This window comes from Cynara cardunculus (genome assembly GCF_001531365.2).
Source record: "Cynara cardunculus var. scolymus isolate 2C chromosome LG 17, CcrdV1, whole genome shotgun sequence".
Classification (NCBI taxonomy): domain Eukaryota; kingdom Viridiplantae; phylum Streptophyta; class Magnoliopsida; order Asterales; family Asteraceae; genus Cynara; species Cynara cardunculus.
Window position 1 is genome coordinate 32,288,118 of NC_037544.1, and position 6,033 is coordinate 32,294,150.

Below are 6,033 nucleotides of genomic sequence, written 5' to 3' on the forward strand. Positions count from 1 at the left end.
TCTGATCTATTCCAGCGGGAAATCGTGAGGTTGCATGGCATGCCAGTTTCTATCACATCGGACCGAGATCCGCGATTCACTTCTCGATTTTGGAAAAGTCTTCACCAAGCTTGGGGTACGCGATTGACTATGAGTTCAGCTTTTCATCCACAAACAGATGGTCAGACTGAACATATTATTCAAACTCTAGAACATATGTTATGGGCTTGTGCTCTTAAGTGGTCTGGTGGTTGGGACGAGTCCCTATATCTTGTGGAGTTCGCGTATAACAATAGTTGGCAAGCTAGTATTGGCATGGCCCCATACGAAGCTTTATATGGTCGGAAGTGTAGAACACCAATCTGTTGGAATGAAGTGGGAGAACGAGCTATCGAAGGACCCGAACTTGTCCGGATTACTACTGAACAAGTCGAGATCGCAAAACAGAAAATGAAAGAGGCTCAATATCGGCAGAAAAGTTACGTTGACAAGCATCGAAAACATTTAAAGTTCCAAACGGGTGATCACGTTTTCCTAAAAGTTTCACCGTTACGAGGTATTCGTAGGTTTGGAATTAAAGGTAAACTTAGTCCAAGATATATTGGACTTTTCGAAATACTGGAACGAGTTAGAGAGGTGGCGTATCGTCTAGCGTTATCTCCTCAACTTTCACATATCCATAACATTTTCCATATCTCGTCACTCTGCGGATATCATTATCACCCTCTCCATGTGATTGATTATCCGTTGGCAAAGTTGAAGAAAATCTCTCTTATATTGAAGAACCCGAGGCGATAATTAATCGAGAAGAGAGACAAATGCGACGAAGGTCAATACCATTCGTTAAAGTGTTATGGCAAAATCATTCTGAGCGAGAAGCCACATGGGAAACGGAGGAATCTATGCGGAAGGAGTACCCTTATCTATTCGAGTCATGTAAATCCTCTAACCCTATCTAAATTTCGAGGACGAAATATTCTTTTAAGGATGGGAGGATTATAATATCCGTGTTCCGTTAACTTGTACAAATTGGGTTAATTGAATTTTTGGTAAAATTATGCATAATATATTTGTACCCTATGTTTAACTAACTTGTACCCTAAACTAGTTTTGCGTCAAAAATAAGTTTATACCTATATTGGCATAAAGTTAAGAATCTAGACTTAAAGGGTTAAAACCGCCAAATAGTTAAACTATATATATATATATATATATATAATTAAGAAAAAAAATATAATATATATATATATAAGATGCTAGGCGGTTATATATATATATATATATATAATTTTATGTTCATAGAGAAATAATGAGTTATGCTATTTATGTTAATGAATGCGTACTAGAGAAGAATGCGTTTTATAAAAAAACAACATTTTATAATAATCTTTGGATATTAGTGTTGCTTTGCCTTGGGCGTTGGAGTAGCGTAAGNAGTGAAGCTCATAATTCGTTGTTCTCAATTCATCCCGGATTCACTAAGATGTACCGAGATCTAAAACAATACTTTTGGTGGAACGGTATGAAATGGGATATAGCCGAATACATGGCAAAATGTCTTACTTACCAAAAAATAAAAATTGAACATCAACGGGCTAGCGGATTGTTACAACCATTAGAGATTCCAGTTTGGAAATGGGAACATATCTCTATGGATTTTGTGACAGGACTGCCAAAAACTCAGAGACGACATGATGCTATATGGGTAGTAGTTGACCGTTTGACAAAATCGGCTCATTTCCTACCTATACAGGAGACGTACCCTGTTAGTAACTGTCCGATCTATTCCAGCGGGAAATCATGAGGTTACATTTTCTATCACATCGGACCGAGATCCGCAATTCACTTCTCGATTCTGGAAAAGTCTTCACCAAGCTTGGGGTACGCGATTGACTATGAGTTCAGCTTTTCATCCACAAACAGATGGTCAGACTGAACGAACTATTCAAACTCTAGAAGATATGTTACGGGCTTGTGCTCTTGAGTGGTCTGGTGGTTGGGACGAGYYYCTATATCTTGTGGAGTTCGCGTATAATAATAGTTGGCAAGCTAGTATTGGCATAGCCCCGTACGAAACTTTATATGGTCGGAAATGTAGAACACCGATATGTTAGAATGAAGTGGGGGAACGAGCTATTGAAGGACCCGAACTTGTCAGGATTACTACTGAACAAGTCGAGATCGCAAAACAGAAAATGAAAGGCTCAATCTCGGCAGAAAAGTTATGTTGACAAGCATCGAAAACATTTAAAGTTCCAAACGGGTGATCACGTTTTCCTAAAAGTTTCACCGTTACGAGGTATTCGTAGGTTTAGAATTAAAGGTAAACTTAGTCCGAGATATATTGGACCTTTCGAAATACTGGAACGAGTTGGAGAGGTGGCGTATCGCCTAGCGTTACCTTCTCAACTTTCACATATCCATAACGTTTTCCATATCTCGTCACTCCGCGGATATCATTATCACTCTCTCCATGTGATTGATTATCCGTTGGACAAAGTTGAAAAAAATCTCTTTTATATTGAAGAACCAGAGGCGATAATTAATCAAGAAGAGAGACAAATGCGACGAAGGTCAATATCGTTCGTTAAAGTGTTATGGCGAAATCATTCTGAGCGAGAAGCCACATGGGAAACGAAAGAATCTATGCGAAAGGAATACCCTTATCTATTTGAGTCATGTAAATCCTCTAACTTATCTAAATTTCGAGGACGAAATATTTTTTTAAGAGGGAAGGATTATAATATCCGTGTTTCGTTAAATCGTACAAACTGGGTTAAGTAAATTTTTGGTAGAATTATGCATAACATATTTGTACCCTATGTTATACCAACTTGTACTTCAGACGAGTTTTGCGTCAAAAATGAGTTTATATCTAATTTAACGTAAAAGTTGAGAATCTAACTTGAAGGGTTAAAACCGCCAATTGGTTAAACTTTATATATATATATATATATATATCAAAAGAAAATTAAAAAAAATATAAAAATATGTATATGGATGCAAAAGAGGCGGTGATATTCACCGTCTTTCTCAATTCTCAATCTCTCGTCTCTTTTTCTCTCTCTAAAATTCTYTCKTYTTCTCTCTAAATTTCACGTCRAGTTACTAAGGGGATCGAGGTAACAAATATATATTYGRAATCCACTCTACGAACTCTTCTTAAAGGTATAAGTTTCATTCAGTTTCATTAAGGTGTTTATTTTAGGGTTATTTAGACCGGTTTATAAACTGTGTTTATATCTAAGTTTACGGATTGATATTGTCAAAATCATGATATATATTTGATGTTTAGAATGCTAGAACTGGTTATATTGATGTAGAAATGAAAAGGGTATATTATAGTTTCATTATGGATAGATTGTGGGTATATGTTTAACCGTACACCAATTGTTCGGTTAAATGTCGAAAGGAGTAAAAATGCATGATTAAGATTAGGTTAACGACCATTGGACTTGTTTTACTATTTAGTATGTTGAAGTACGTTTATAGTATGTAAATTAGCGAATCATGAAAGTTGGATCATAAAAGTTAGTCGGAAATTACGGAATCGACTTTTACCGACAAAGCAACTCCCGTACTTTGACAGTGTATAACTCACAAACCGYAAGTCRGATTAAGCTCGTATTTTGCAGTCAGGAAGATCATACTGCATACTACAACTTTCATTAAGGGTCAAAATTCCAGTTATGAMTYTAGGTGRCTCGAAACAGTGTGTTTTTGGGGCTGTTTACACTGTATTCGGTATTAATTTACAGTTTTGTAAAATTCATATAAAATATATGGATGATCCAAATGAGATGATTTCAAAAGCAATAGACTCGTATGTTACCAACCTACAACTTTTATTTAAACAATATAATCTGGATTGGTCTCTAAGTAAGATAAAAATGCTTAGAAATAAGAGGGTCGGAAACGGTTGGATCGAAAGAGAATAAGGTTAACTTTTTACGTTTGAGTTTCAATTCTTATCAAGTACATTAAGACCTAAGTAAATTTATTAGAATAGTTATATTATGGTTTCTATGCTTTATAAATAGTAACCGTTTGTGCATTCGTTAGGCACGCGGATAAATCAAACTTGATCGTGAATGTCCGTTGGATCGTGCGTTAATTGTCAAATTTGGTTAAGGTACGGATTCCATATCTCACTTGACACGGGGATAGCCATTTGCGTAAGGCTTCCTAATCCGGATAATCTGTGATAAACTCCGAATAATTTGTTCTGAATTTCCTTTATACTTATCAAATGTTATTGAACTTTATTTCCTTTTGAATTACGACTTATATTCTTATTCGGAATATGGATCATTTTGATCACTTGACTTGTTTTATTGCTTCATTTGTGAAACATTTTACTATAGACTCAATAACTGGAGCACCGGTATTGAGATGTTTCCATGGTGACTAAAACGATCATGGCGTCCTTATTTTTATAAGTCCTTAAAAGTGGACTTGATTATGTACCGGTCGAATAGAGGGCGCATGGATCGATCCTAGGAACCGTTATCGGATATTGAATTATGGTCGTGGTTAAATCCACGGAGAGGATTGCTGTGTTGTGCTCACACCCCTTTCCTCACTTGTGCCTGAATGGACTGATCATCCTTTGGGAACAATGCGTCCTCGTGATGCGATTTGGTCTTCGAACCCTTGATATGCTTTCGGGACATTTTGACTTTCTTTTGGATTATCACTTGGCGTCATAAATTGTTTTTGAACTTGTTATCTCATATTCATAGTTTATTTATATTATTATCCGTTCACTGAGCATTAAGCTCAGCCGAGATTTTCTTGTCCTCGGCAGGTACATGACTTAGTAGGGATTTTGGGATGAGAGCTACGGAGATGATAATATTGAAGATAACTCATTAAGTCATACTTTTGTTAAACTTTTAATGACTATGTAGATATACGGGTATTTTGGAACCGTATTTTGAGACACGTTATCTTCGTCTGTGGTTATGTAATTATCTTTTGGTAAATTTTATTAGCTGCTCTGGTTTATATAGCGCGTTGTGTTTATCCTAATTGTGGCATCTCCCGTCTTTGACCACGCGGGACGGGGGTGTTACATGGTTATTAGATGTTTTGTGTTACGTGTTAATAATAATAAAATAGTTACATATACCTTGAACCACTTCCATCTTCCACCGGAGTCCGCAGGAATCAGGTTCAGGTTTCTTAAACAAATGTGGATGTAATTTTAATATTACACTACAAACTCTCCTAAAAACTCTGCTAATGGTTTCTCCCGAACGATGAAAACAACATGCCATTACCCGATTCTTAATGTGAAGAAAAATGACTTGTTCATCAATACCCATATTCCTACTTGCTTGTAATCCTTCTAAAGTTTCAAGCATATTACATAACTTACTAAAATACCTTCTATTCATCCTAAGATGCGATATGCAAATAATATCATTCTCATAAGCATACCTATGTAATATTAAATATCGATCCACATTTAACAAAGAATATCGAATACGTGATTTATCCGTTTGGTAGTGGGCTATTAATTTGAAAATCATAGTCAAATACCAAACGATAGAAATCATAGCTTCGTTCCATAACAATCTAATAAGCCTACGTCTACGTGTTGTTGCTAAAGTAAGTCGGGTCATTTCCTGTTCCAATGAATAAAAGTTATTAACAAAAGTCATCCCGACAGCAGCATTGTATACATATATACATAGTCCCCATATAAAAACAGATATGAAATAACAATAGCTTACAGTAGCATTCTATACATATATACACAGTCCCCATATAAAAACAGTTATGAAATAACAATAGCTTACAGTAGCATTYTATACATATATATACACAATCCCCATATAAAACAGTTATGAAATAACAGTAGCATATATACATATATACACAGTCCCCATATAAAAACAGTTATGAAATAACAGTAGCTTACAGTAGCATTGTATACATATATATACACAGTCCTCATATAAAACAATTATGAAATAACAGTAGCATTATATTCATATATATATATACACACACACACAGTCCCCATATAAAAACAGTTCTGAAATAACT